This window comes from Gossypium raimondii, chromosome 3 (genome assembly GCF_025698545.1).
Source record: "Gossypium raimondii isolate GPD5lz chromosome 3, ASM2569854v1, whole genome shotgun sequence".
NCBI lineage: Eukaryota > Viridiplantae > Streptophyta > Magnoliopsida > Malvales > Malvaceae > Gossypium > Gossypium raimondii.
Genome location: NC_068567.1, coordinates 9,037,036 through 9,051,935, shown reverse-complemented (window position 1 = coordinate 9,051,935; position 14,900 = coordinate 9,037,036). Strand labels below are relative to the sequence as shown.

General features: G+C 32.6%; 1 long non-coding RNA gene across 2 annotated transcripts; it reads left to right on the top strand.

The window, feature by feature from the left end:
• Positions 1 to 621: 621 nt before the first annotated feature.
• Positions 622 to 8,473, top strand: LOC105797039 (uncharacterized). Of its 2 annotated transcripts, XR_008194253.1 has the most exons (3): positions 622 to 4,193; positions 4,362 to 4,415; positions 4,508 to 8,473. It is a non-coding gene; the product is annotated as an uncharacterized LOC105797039 (long non-coding RNA). The 2 variants fall into 2 exon arrangements; XR_008194252.1 differs by having other exon boundaries at positions 4,362 to 8,473.
• Positions 8,474 to 14,900: the final 6,427 nt, after the last annotated feature.

Here is a 14,900-nt window from a genome sequence, read left to right as displayed (position 1 = left end):
AAACACTAGAATTTTTGTTTTATTTTTTTTTCTTTTGCAATTTCATTTTGCTACATTACTTTTTTTTGGCCCAATGATTGAGAACTCATTGAATTGGAGCAGTCATTTCTTATTTTTGTTTCGGACCTTTGCTATCAGCAATGGCATCAACAATTCAACATTCAATATCATCTCTTTTCTTTTCCCCTTCAATTTTGTTTTCGTAGGAAGAACAGCTCCTTTTCCTTTCTTTCTCTATTTCTTTCTTTCTTCTTGTCAACACTGCTGCTGATATGGTGAAGGCTTGTAACAAAAATTAGTGAGTTTAAAAACTGCAAATGATCTGTCATAGCTATGAGATCTGAGGGCTTATCATGATTTTTAATATCTGCCATTGTCATGCTGTGCTGTTGCAAACTCCGTTTCCTTGGCGTATGAGATTTTCTTTTATGTTACTCTGATTCATGTGTGAGTGTTGGACAATGGTATGCCAAATTTTTTCTAAGATTTTTATGTATTTGGAGGGCTCATATAGGTTTATATCCCTGTATAATTGATTTTCATCATGGAATTGTAAGTTGTGTGCAAGCAGGGATTGTTGATGTTCGGATTTGTTCAAATCCCAGCTTGTGCTTTGTGAGTGTTTTCTGCTAATCCCTTAATGCTTCATGTCATACTTTTGCTGCTACACACTTCATAAATTTCAATTGTAATGTCACTGTCTCATGAATGCTTACTAAAGTTCTCCTGCTTTGAGATGTGGTTGAATTGCCACAGTTGAGATTCAAATATGAAAATCGGAGTTGCAAAAGGTGAGATTTGAATAGAATTAATTGCATTAAGCTCAGTTCAACCCCTCATTTCTTGTGAAAGAAGATTTTATGGTTACAACTTTTCAAGGGAATGACCTTACCCTTGACCTTGACCTTCATGTGTCCATTTCATCAATTATAGCATCTTCCTCTTCTTGAATACTTTGAAGCATTGAAAAGGTAGTTGTTTGAGAGTCACTCTTTTTTTGTGTGACCTGAACCAGTACTTTCCATGTTTGTTATCTGCTAATGCATTAAATATGGTATGTTATCTGGTAATCCTCATTGTTCATTTTGGTTCTACTGAAGCTAGCTACTCAAGCTGTCATTGGTTTTGATACTATCTTATTATTATATGTTTAGATGAATTTCAAAGGCTCTGACATATGACGAATGATGAGTTGTTACATGGGGTAGTTCTTTTGTTTGCCATTTTGTTTCTTATCATCTCTGAAGATACGGATTGTTTTTTTCTTTAATAAAAGTCATAAGAATCACTATAGTTAAATTCAAATACTGATGAAATCTGAGTTTCTTGTTTTTTTTCTTGAATTACAGCTTTTTTGTTTGTTATAACTTGAGGGATGGTATTTATACCTTGGTTAGATTCTTTGTAATCAATGTGCTTAGGGTTTTAGATAATTTCCTTGGGTTTCATTGAGCTACTTTTTTATTTTGCCCAATGATGGAAACTCAGTTTTGATTGAACCGTTCTGGTTTTCGATTTATCTCTAGCTTTTACACACCGCCTGCTTCATTCTCTCTCTCTCTCTCTCTTCCAATATACATATGTGTATTGTGTGTGTGTGTATGCATTTACTTATTTATTTTATTTAATTTTGGTGGTGTGTCAAGAGCTATTGGTGAATGCCTTTACTGTGAACTGTTCATGATTTTGGCGTAGCTATGAGATCTGAGGGCTCTTTCTATTGGATCTTTTAGAGTTTTTGAAGTCGGATGTTGTCTTCAGGCTTACTTAGTTGAAGGTGCACAGTGAATGGTGTTTAGGTTTAGGACTTATAAGAGACTGCTTTTAAAGATATCTTTTACCACAATCTTTGGTACTATTTTACTCATCTCCCTCTAATACTTCGTGCGGAGCGGTTCGGTCTCCATCATTTCAAATATTTTTCATCATTGGTTTTTGGTGATTCTTATTCTCCTTCCCTCTTCTTTGTTGTTATTATTAATAATGTTGATATAATTCATGGTCTTACGACTAACAATGTTACTGGTAGTACAGTTGATAATTATATTCTGTAATCTGGCCTTCGAGGGCATTGCAGGTTCTTTCTGTGAAGAATGTGTTTGAACTTTCTGGGGTTATCCTTTATTTGAAATTTGCTGGTGTTATCATTTATTTTGAATTTTTTTGTTTGTTTGTGTTATTTGCAAATAAGTCTCCTATAGAATAGGAGTATCTCTAGGCTTCTTTCATGTATAGCCATTCAATAAAATCATCTTTCTTTGTTACCATCACTTGCATTTATATGGTGTCAGAGCCTTCTTAAACTCCAACAAGTTTGATCCATCGCAAGTGACATTTTTTGTTTCCGTCATATGGTTTATTTGAATATATTTGATGTTCCTTGATAGATGACTTTGCCTGTTGTATGTGTTTAAGCATACTGCTATGATTTTAGTTTTATTCAACTATATCATAAGATTTTAGATATTACAATCACTAAGTTTCAGAATCTGTTTGAAAATCCATCTAGAACCGTCAGCTAGATGGAGGGCTGCACTGCTTTTATTTCTTTAACCTCCATTCCTTTATTGAGGCTGCTATTTAAAGATATCTTTTACCACACGATCTTTGGTATTATTTTGGTCATATCCCTCGGATACTTTGTCTGGAGAGGTTGCTATGGCATCAATGTTGGCCTCCATCCTTTTAACTACTTATCATTCGTTTTGGTGATTCTTATTCTCCTTCCCTCTTCTTTGTTATTATTGTTGATATAATTCATGGTCTTATGGTTAATGATGGCACTGGTAGTAGTAGATGTGGAAAAGTCTTCAATAAATCCCATAGTGTCACAAATTATGAAACTATTCCGAGGTCTGGCCTTCGAGGGAATTGCAGGTTCTTTCCATTAATCATGTGTTTTAACTTTCTGGTGTTATTCTTTATTTGAATTTTGCTGGTGTTATCATTTATTTTGAATTTGCTGCTGTTTTCCTTTGTTTTGAATTTTGTTGTTTGTTTGTATCATCTGCAAATAAGTCTCCTATAGAATGGGAGTATCTATAGGCTTCTTTCATGTATAAATATGGTTGCTTCCTTTGATTAAAATCATCTTTCTTTGTCACTGTCACTTGCATTTATATGGTGTCTGGGCCTTATTAAAGTTTGATCCATCACAAGTGATGTTTTTTTTCTGCCATATGGTTTATTTGAAGATCTTTGATGTTCCTTAGTTGATGACTTTGCTGGTTGTATGTGTTTAAGTATACTGCTATAATTTTAGTTTTATTTTATTATATCATAAGATTTTACATGTTACAATTACTAAGTTTCCGAATCTGTTTGAAAATCCTTCTAGAATCGTCAGCCTGATCTAGTGCTGCAATGTTCTTATTTTTTTGACCTCCATTCCTTTATTGATAATGCATGCATGTCGGGGTCCATGCCTTGTTTTAATACAACTTCCGAAGCAAGGTTTTTTTAGTAATAACTTGAGCGATTGGTAGTGACGATTAGGAAAAACTAAATTTATTGAATTGAGAGGTTTTTTTAGTATAAATGTTACTAGCATCTTTTTTAGAGTGAGGAAGTTAATGCTTGAATGCTCAGACTTTTCACTGTTGATTGATTACTGCATAGTAGACATGGGTATTTTCTTTTATTTCAACATTTTATGTTTAAAAACTACAATTGTGCTTTTGCAAATTCATTTTGCAGCATTCTTTTTGGCCCAATGATTGAGAACTCATTGAAATGGAGCAGTTATTTCTGATTTTCATTTCTGACCTTTGCTATCAGCAATGGCATCAAACATTCAATATCATCTCTCTCTTTTTTTCCTTTTTCTTTATTTTCCCATTTCTGTTTCCTATGAAGAACAGCTCTCTTTCTTTCTCTCTCTTTCTTCATATCAACATGGCTGCTGATATGGTGAAGGCTCGTAACGAAAATCAGTTAGTTTAAACCCTGCAAATGACCCATCATAGTATGAGATCTGAGGGCTTTTGTGATTCTTCATGCCTGCCTTTATCATGCCGCACTGTTACAAACTTTGTTTCTTTGGTGTATGAGATTTTCATTTATGTTACTCTAATTCATGTGTGAATGTTGGACACAGGTATCCCTGTATAATTGAATTTCAAGCATGGAATTGTAAGTTGTCTGCAAGAAAGGGTTGCCGATATTCAGATTCATTCAATCCTAGCTTGTGCATTGTGAGTGTTTTCTGCTAATCTCCCCTTAATGCTTTACTTCTTACTTTTGCTGCTATTCACTTTATAAATTTTAGTTGTAATGTCACTATCCAATGTAATGCATGCTTTAATAAACTTCACCTGCTTTGACATTTAGTCGAATTGCTAAAGTTGATATTTGAATCTCAGTTACGACGATTGGAATTGCAAAAGGCGAGATTCAAATAAAATCAATTGGATTAAGTTGAGTTCAAACCCACATTTCTTGTGAATGAAAATTTTATGGTTACAAGTTTCAAGGGAATGATCTGACCCTTGAGTCATTGTTGTTGTAGAAGTGGACTTCTTTCCCAGGCATTTGGACTGAGTTCGAATCTTGGTGTCATAGAGGGCTTTACTTGAATACCAGACTTAGATCGTAAAACAGATGAGAACACCTGTGGTTATAAAAAAAATGATATATTACTGGTAATCCTTATTGTTCATTGTGGTTCTAATGAAGCTAGCTACTCGATCTGCCATTGGTTTTGATACTATCTTCTTAGTCTATGTTTAAATGAATTTCAAAGGCTCTGACATATGGCCAATGATGAGAAGTTGTTGCATGGGGTAGTTCTTTCGTTTCCTATCATCTCTGAAGATGCATATTGCTTTTTTTAATGAAAGTCATGAGCATCACTATTGTTGAATTGGAATATTGATGAAATCTGAGGGTTGTTTTTTTTTTTTTTGAATTGCTGATTTTTAGTTGTTATAACTTAAGGGTTGATTTTTGTAGCTTGGTTAGATCCTTTGTAGCCTATGTGCTTAAGGTTTTACATAATTTCCTCGGGTTTCTTTGAGCTCCGGTTGTATTTTGCCCAATGATGGAAAATCAGTTTTGATTGAACAGTTCTGGGTTTCAATTTATCTCTAGCTTTTACACACTGCCTGTTTTATTCTCTGTCAATATACACATACGTATTATGTATGTTTGTATGTATGCGTGTCTATTTATTTATTTTATTTATTATTGCTGGTGGTGTGTTAAGAGCTATTGGTGAATGCCTTTACAGTGAACTGTCCATGATTTTGGCATAGCTATGTGATGCGGTTTTGGGGAGAAAACAGCAACAATAGAAAGAATTAGGGCTGAACAAACGATTAGTAAAGAAGATGCAAGTCCAGAAAACTTAGGGTTATAGAAAACCTCTAGTTTTTCAATTGATTCAAGAAAAACAATAAGAACAATAATTATGGCTATAAAGCCTACAACTTATTTATATAGCCTTTCTTTCTTGGAAGTAAAGTTACTAGGCTTTCTTGCAAATAAAATTTTATTCTCGTCCTAGATTTAAGCTGTAATATATCTAATATTTAAAATAGATATTATAAGATAGAACTGACATGATAAAATATTATAATAAAAATAAAAGATCCTACATCACTATGAGATCTGAAGGCTGTTTCTAATTTCACTTTTAGGTTTTTTGAAGTCAGATATTGTCTTCAGGCTTACTTAGTCAAAAGTGCAGAGCAGATGGTGTTTAATTCTAGGACTTATACGAGACTACTATTTAAGGCAATTTTGAAGATATCTTTTACCACACAATCTTTGGTATTATTTTGCTCATAGCCCTCAGACACTTTGTGTGGAGAGGTTGCTATGGCATCAATGTCAGCCTCCATCCTTTCAACTACTTGTCATTATTGGTTTTGGTGATTCTTATTCTCCTTCCCTCTTTGTTGTTGTTATTGTTATTATTGTTGATATAATTCATGGTCTGATGATTAATGATGGCACTGGTAGACCGGTAGTAGTAGATGTGGAAAAGTCTTCAATGAAATAGTGTCACAATTGATGAAACTATTCTGAGGTCTGGCCTCCGAGGGCATTTGCAGGTTCTTTCTATTAAGCATGTGTTTGAACTCTCTGGTGTTATCCTTTATTTGAAATTTTCTGTTATCATTTTTTTTGAATTTGCTTCTGTTTTCCTTTGTTTTGAATTTTGTTGTTTGTTAGTATCACCTGCAAATAAGTCTCCTATAGAAGAGGAGTATCTCTAGGCTTCTTTGACGTATTAATATGCTTGCTGCCATTGAATAAAATCAACATCTTTTTTTTTTCACTGTCACTTGCATTTATATGGTGTCAGAGCCTTCCTAAGCTCCAACAAGTTTTATCCATCGCAAGTGACATTTTTTTCATTCTGCCATATGTTTTATTTTATTTGAAGATCTTTGATGTTCCGTAGTTGATGACTTTGCTGGTTGTATGTGTTCAAGTATACTGCTTTAATCTTAGTTCTATTATTTTAGATATTGCAATCACTAAGTTTCAGAAAATCCATCTAGATTCATCGGCCCAATCGAGGGTTTCACTGTTCCTATTTCTCTGACCTCCATTCCTTTATTGATAATGTATGTATGTCAAGGTCCATGCCTTGTTTTAATATAACTTCTGAAGCAAGCAGTTCGTTGGAATATTGGTAACTGGAATGGTGTCTAATTCCTAGTAATAATTCTTGCAGATGGTAATGACTGTTGGGAAAAAATAATTTTATTGGATTGAGTCGTTTTTTACTATAAACCTTGCTAGAATATTTATTTAATGCTTAGATTTTTCTCTGCTTGTTGATTAATGTGTAGAACATCTGGGTATCCTATATTTCAAATTTTCAACATTTTATGTTTAAACACTACAGTAACTTTTTTTTTTCTTTTGCAATTTCATTTTGCTGCATTAGTTTTTTTGGCCCAATGATAGAGAACTCATTGAAATGGAGCAGTTATTTCTGATTTTTGTTTTGGACCTTTGCTATCAGCAATGGCATCAACAATTCAACATTCAATATCATCCCTTTTCCTTCCTTTTCTTTTCCTCTACAATATTTGTTTCATATGATGAACAGCTTTTTCTCTTTCTTTCTCTCTTTCTTCATATCAACATGGCTGCTGATATGATAGAGGCTCGTAACTAAAATCAGTGAGTTTAAAAACTGCAAATGACCCATCATAGCTATGAGATCTGAGGGCTTTTATGATTCTTAATATCTGTCTTTATCATGCTGTGTTGTTGCAAACTTTGTTTCTCTGGTGTATGAGATTTTCATTTACATTACTCTAATTCATGCGTGAGTGTTGGACACAGGTATGCCCAATATTTTCTAAAGGTTTTCATGTATTTGGAGGACCCTAAAGGATCATATATCATGGAATTGTAAGTTGTTTGCAAGCAAGGGTCGTCGATGTTCAATCCCAGCTTGTGCTTTGTGAGTGTTTCCTGCTAATCTCCCTTAACGCTTCATGTCTCACTTTTGCTGCTATTCACTTCATAAATTTCAATTGTAATGTCACTATCTAATGTAATGTAACGCCTGCTTTTCTTGCAGATGGTAGTGACTAAGGAAAAACTAAGTTTATTGAATTGAGAGGTTTATTTTTGTTATATTGCTATTATCGTATTTAGAAGGAAGCATTCAATGCTTGAACGCTTATATTTTCTAACTGTTGATTGATTAATGTGTAAACTACAATTGTGCTTTTACAAATTCATTTTGCTGCAATTTGTTTGGCCCAATGATTGAGGACTCATTGAAATGGAGCAGTTATTTCTGATTTTCATTTCGGACCTTTGCTATCAGCAATTGCATCAAACATCCAATATCATCTTTTTCTTTTTCTTTTTCTTTTTTGTTTCATATGAAGAACAGCTCTTTTCTTTCTCTCTCTCTCTATTTCCTCTCTTTCTTCATATCAACTCGGTGCTGATTTGGTGGAGGCTCGTAATGAAAATCAACGAGTTTAAAAAACTGCAAATGACCCATCATAGCTATGAGATCTGAGGGCTTTTCCTGATTCTTAGTATCTGCCTTTATCATTCTCTGCTGTTGCAAACTTTGTTTCCTTGGCGACTCTGATTTTCATTTATGTTACTCTAATTCATGTGTGATTGTTGGACACAGGTATGCCGACTGTAGATACTCGTTTTTGGTTATTTAACCTTTCTGTTTAAGGCAAACAGAGATTTTCGACTCAGGGCATCGGCTAACACGTTAGTTTTACCTGGATGATAGTCGATAATCAGATCATAATTTTTTAACAATTCGAGCTATCTGTGCTGTCTCAGATTCAACTCTTTCTGCGTCAATAAGTATTTCAGGCTTTTGTGATCTGTGAATATACTTCTTTTCTTTTCTTTTGTTTGATATAAAAGAAATCTTGAATGTTAATTGTGTGCTCTTGGAGGAGATACAACTTTAGATATTAAGAATTGTTGAAATTGATAATTATTATATACATATGTTTAGAGGTTTGATATATTTTAAATGTCTTTTTATATATTCAACACTAAAGAAAATAACACTTACCTTTGATCATTTATCATAATGCTCTAAAAGTTACATGATGTTTCATTATGTATATTAATACGTTTGATTCATGTTTAAATTACTTGTACGGTTTTTATGCTGAGGCAACAGTCTGGGTTCATGTTTAGAGTTATAAGTTTAATATGGTTCGCATTTATCTTCTTGCTTTGGATTTAGACTTGGTTCGTAATAAGAATTTTAGATTCAATAGATTTTATCCCGCTAGCTTCGTGCCTTGCTAGCTTCACCTCTCGTTACTTTTGCTTCCAGCTAGCTTCGCTTCCTACTAGTTTCGGTCCCACTAGCTTCACTCTGCGCTAGCTTTGATCTCACTAGCTTAGCATCTTACTGGCTTTGCCTCCTGTTGGTTTCGTGTCTCGCTAGCTTTAAAATGTTCCTTGTCAAGTAAGTTTTTATCATTTAGATGCATGATTGAAAAATTCTCAATTATAACATTTATCATTATTTATTTGCATATATCATATCATTAAATATATATTTTATGTGAATAAATACATATATAAATTCAATTTTAATGTATTCTTTTAGTATTTAATCATTTTTTTTTGAAAATACACATAAGTGGTTTCATATATACTTGTTTCCATTTTGTTTGCCCACATGTCACTAGCTCACATAACTTGCTCCGGTACTACTAATTTAAGTAGTACTCTTGTTATGGCTTAGAATTGCTTAGGTAATTTCCCCTAAAATGTTACATGATGCAATTTGCTTTTGAAGTATTCCATATTATGCCTCATGCGTGAGAGTTTCTTTTCTTTTAAAAAGAAAAATTACCAGGTAAAATGTAGATATTCATTTTTTGTTATTAACATTTCTTTTAGTAATAGTGGTAGGAAATATCGTTCCTTACAGACTCATTCCATGCTGAGAAGGTTGTGGAGCTAGACTTAAGAAGGTTGGCATGATTCTTAGGTCTGCTCCATTGTTGGGATGTTTTGGAGAGCAAGACTTAGGTTAAAATACGGATGTTGTTAAAAATTTTACTTAACCTTTGTTTGGAGTACAAATGTTTTTGTCTCTCCCTCTTTTCGCTGATCAAATTTTGCACTTACAATTAAGTTTGTAAGTAACACTCTCCATGAGTGTATCCATGAAATTATTATTATATCCACCATTTTTGTAATTCCTCTTTCATTACTCTTATTACCCAATTCATAAACACATTTTTGTGAAATAATACACTTCTTTCCTATGTTCTATAAAAAATGTCGGTTGTTTACCATTTTTTGGGATAATTATTTTAGAAAGGCTATAAATAGGAGATTCAAAGTTTCATTTTGGGAACTTTTGGATCGTTTAGCACACTAAAATTTTCTTTACAACTGGCCTTCCATATTATAATTTTTATTCTTCTCAGCCCCTTCATAACAATCGCCTGTCACCACATTTGTTCTGATCTTTTTCTTTGTCATCGTTTCACAATTCTTATGTTGCTAGATACTTGATGGAATTGAAAGCTGTGTGCAAGCAGGGGTTGTTGATGTTAAACTATCATGTTTTTTCTAGGATTTTCAACAACCTCTATTGTAAGCTGGAATTATCTCAAACATGATAGTTTTTATAGAAATAAAATAAATATTTATTATATAAATCATTATATTGTATTTATTTATATTAAGAACACATATGATTGGATAAAAGAATTTGAGAAATTAATTCTATAATTTCTTATCCGTAGTTTGTGGGCCCTTGACTTTGGTCAACCGTTTGAATTTTTTAGGTATTGTTTGGTACTTTTGACATTATTATTTGTTTCTCTAAAGTGCTTTTTAATTTTTAACTAAAGGAAAGTTGAATGTATTGTTCAAAGTTTAGTGGTATGGCAACTTAATGTGTATCTCATTGCAAATGTGATTAAATATTTAAAAGAACATTATAAATGTATTGTTCAAATTATGTTAATTCCTCGAAACGATGGGATTTTTTGTTTCAGTTTTTTGGCTTGGCTGATCTATGAATTTTGCCAATCCCACTGAATGTATCATATTTGCAATTTACAACATTATGCCACATTGAATGGTAAAGAACGTATGCAAATCATTATCCATTTGCCAAAGTTTCCCTACAACTGCAAGCGTATGAAATAATGATGTATTATTTTTTTCTAATAGTTTAATGTCACATCAGTATTTTGATATTTTCACCCTAAAAAAAATCAAATCCAAATGAAAATCCTGAAAGTATTGACGTGGCATTAAACTATTGGAAAGCGATTATATCACTGTTGCATATAATCCTTTTTCCTTGCAAGAAAACCAATCCCATACACTTGTATTTATCACATATACACACATACTCGATGTTCTCGGCATCTCAAGTTCACAATTCAATTGCCATATGAAATACTAAACACTCACAATACCAATTTTAGTAATACAACTTCCATTTCTAAGATACTATCATGATTTTAGGTTCATAACGTTAAACTCATGTGCATGTACAAATACCCAAATATATATAAGATAAACTAAGAGTGACTTGAATTTTCACCTAAAGTAATGCCGATGTATGTGGCTCTTAACTTGTGCGAATCCAGTACTTTTATCTTCACTGCTCCAATCCACGACCTATGCGTGGAAAAGAAAAATCCAATATTAAACTATTTAACAACATTCAAATATAGATGTAAGAGAATAATTCATAAATCACATTATACTAAATAAACACATAATTCTCTTGAAATATTTCTAAATCATGGATATATAACAATAATAGATACAGTTCAAACTCGCATCACATAGTAGTGATTACTATAGCAAATTTATGCTAATGTGCTAGCAATGATTATTATAATAAGCCGTCCACCTTCACACAGAGGCTAACACATGGTCCAACACTCCATGCACAATCTCTTCCTATTAGCATGCCAAATGATTTCATTTTGTTTAATATTTGAAACCTCTCAACTTCCAAGAATACTTTTATATAACATATTTTCAGAATGCCTCCAAGAAATAATTCAATCAAATTTTCATTCACATGTACACATACATATATTAACTCAAAATACCAATATTTTCAAAATCACCATTCTTCACAAAATAATCCAACAATACTCTGTCAAGAATATATATCATCTTCTTTTTGCTAATTGATTCTTTCAAGTTCTAGTAAAATAACAATAATTATACTCATCAATAAAAATTAAGGAAATTAAAATCATTTGAGCACGTACAAAATTAAGCTTATACTAGCTTCAAAGAAACTAGAATGTAATATGGTCCAATGACCAAGGGTAACAATTTCATTTCATTTTCTTTCTGCACTGTTCACCACCTTTCTCAATTTATAATATCCTTAAACTAAAAGATAAATTTTGCCTTAAATCCTCCATCTTTTATTTTAATTTCAATAGAATACATAGGTCATCTCCTTTAACCTCACTTTAAGCCCTTCAAATTTTATTTCAATTATAAACTAGTCTATACCCAGATTTTCAACTCCTATTTTTCTTTCATTTAACGGTTTTTTCAATGTCTAATTTAATTCCTCTAATATTATACGGGTAATATTGTTCATGAGATGCAAAATACTATTCATATTCTTAGGAAATTACTATTTGTACCTCAAAACAATATTAATATCAACACCAAAATTTTTGGAACATTATAATTCTTTACTTCTTAAGAAATTTCGTTTTTTAAAATTTACCTGAGTCGAATAGTTGTGGATATTGTTGTATCATCACCTCTTCGCTTTCCCAAGTAGCTTCCTCAATATTATGATTTTTCCACAAAATTTTCACAAGAGGAATTATCTTGTTTCCCAGCTCTTTGATTTCTTGAGCTAAAATTTTTACTGGTTCCTCATCGTATGTTAAATCAGTTTGAATATCAATGGTCTTAATTGTAATGACATGTAAGTGATTGGATCTATATCTCCTCAACATTGATACATAGAACAATACGCTTAATGACCTCGTATAGACCAATAAACTTTAGACTTAACTTGCCTTTTTTGTCAAATCTCAAGACTTTTTTTCCGTGGAGATACTTTGAGAAAGATTTTGTCTCCAACTTCATACTCAATATCTTTCCTCTTCAAATTTGTATATGACTTTTGTCTGTCTAAAGCAGCTTTCAATTTATCATTGATCATCTTCACCTTTTCTCTTGTTTCTCTTATTAATTTTGATCCCACTGATTTATTTTCACTAAGTTCGGTCCAACAAAGAGGAGTTCCACACCTCCTTCCATAAAGTGTCTCATATGGTGTCATCTTAATACTTGCTTGATAACTGGTGTTGTATACGAATTCAACTAACGGAAGATATCTTTCCCAATTGCTTTCAAATTCTAACACACAGCTTCTCAACACGTTTTCCAACACCTACATTCAATACATATGTTTAATTAGAATTCTCAAGAATAAAAAAAGTTAAAAAAATTCACGAGGAATTACCTGGATAACTCTTTTAGATTGTCCATTCGTTTGAGGATCAAAAGTTGTATTGGAATTCAATCGACTACCCAAGGCTTCGTGTAATTTCACCCAAAATCTTGAAATAAATCTTGGACCTCTATCGAAAATGATGGAGATAGGCACACCATAAAGTCGCACTATCACATTAATGTACAACTCTGTGTACTTTTCTAACTAATAATCAGTTCCCACAGGCAAGAAATGGGCTGACTTTGTCAATTGATCAACTATCACCCAAATAACATCATTTTTCCTCGATGTAAGTGGTAAACCAACCACAAAGTCCATAGTAATTCGATCCCACTTCCATTTGGATAATGCAATTGGTTGCAACAACCTTGATGGAACTTGATGCTCGACTTTCACTTACTGGCAAGTTAAGCATCTAGTCACAAAGTCAACTATGTCTTTCTTCATACCAGGCCACCAATAATGAACCTTCAAGTTATGATACATTTTGGTACTACCATGATGCATAGCACAAAAACTATCATGTGCTTCTTCAAGAATATATTTTTTCAACTCTTTATTGTTAGGAACACATAACCTCCTTTAAAATATAAGTAACCCTTGCTATTCAAATAAAAAATTTTCACTTTTCCCTTTTTAATTTGTTTACATCAAGTCACCAATTTGTTATTTTTTCTTGTGCCTCCTTCACTTGTTGAAGTGAAGTCGGTTTAAATCTCGATTCAACTATTATAGCTCCATCATCAATCATTTTCATATCCACATTCAAAGCTTTTAAAGCTATTCATAAAAAAAATTGATTAGCAATCACACATTTAATCGATTTACAACACTTAATTAGTAATTAAAACTTCAAGTATTACCTGATAAAGATTTTCTACTCAATGCATTAGCTACCACATTTGCTTCTCCGGGATGATAGTCAATAATGCATTCGTAGTCCTTAAGCAATTCAATCCACCTCATTTTCCTCAAATTAAGCTCTTTTTGAGTGAACAAATATTTTAGATTCTTGTGATCGGTATAAATATAGCACCTTTCATAATATAAATAATGTCTTCATATTTTTAATGCAAAGACTATAGTTGCCAACTCCAAGTCATGAGTTGGATAGCTCTTCTCGTGTGATTTTAATTACCTAGAGGTATAAGCAATCACCTTTCCTTCTTGCATCAAAACACACCCTAGCCCATTAAGTGATGCATCATTGTAGATCACAAAGTCTTTTCCTGATTCAAGTTGTGTCAAAACAGGTGCCTCAGTAAGAACTGCCTTCAATTTTTCAAAACTCTCCTGACATTTGTCACTCTATTCGAATTTGGCGTTCTTATGAAGTAACTTAATTAATGGGGAAACTGTAATTGAAAATCCCTTCACGAATCATCGATAATAACTAGCCAGTCCTAAAAAACTTTGAATTTTAGTTATGTTCTTAGGTTGCTTCCAATCTAAAATAGCTTTAATATTCTTAGGATCAACTCGGATCCCTTCAGCGGTTACAAAATGGCCCAAAAATGCAATCTCACCTAACCAAAATTCACATTTGCTTAATTTGGCATATAATTATTTTTCCCTTAGAATTTGCAATACAAGTCTTAAATGTTTATCATGATATTTCTTGGTTTTGGAATACACAAGGATATCATCAATATACACTACCACGAATTGATTTAAATATGGTTGGAAAATCTTATTCATCAAATCCATGAATACTGCAGGGGCATTTGTGAGTCCAAACAGCATAACCAGGAAATAATAACCTGATCAAAGGTCAATCTTTGAAAACACATTAGCCCCCTTTAATTGATCAAACAAATCATCAATTATCGGCAATGGATATTTATTCTTCATAGTAACCTTATTCAACTGTCGATAATCCACACATAATCTCATTGTTCCATCTTCTTAACAAAAATACAAATGCTTCCCAAGGTGATTTACTAGGGCGTATAAAACCATTATC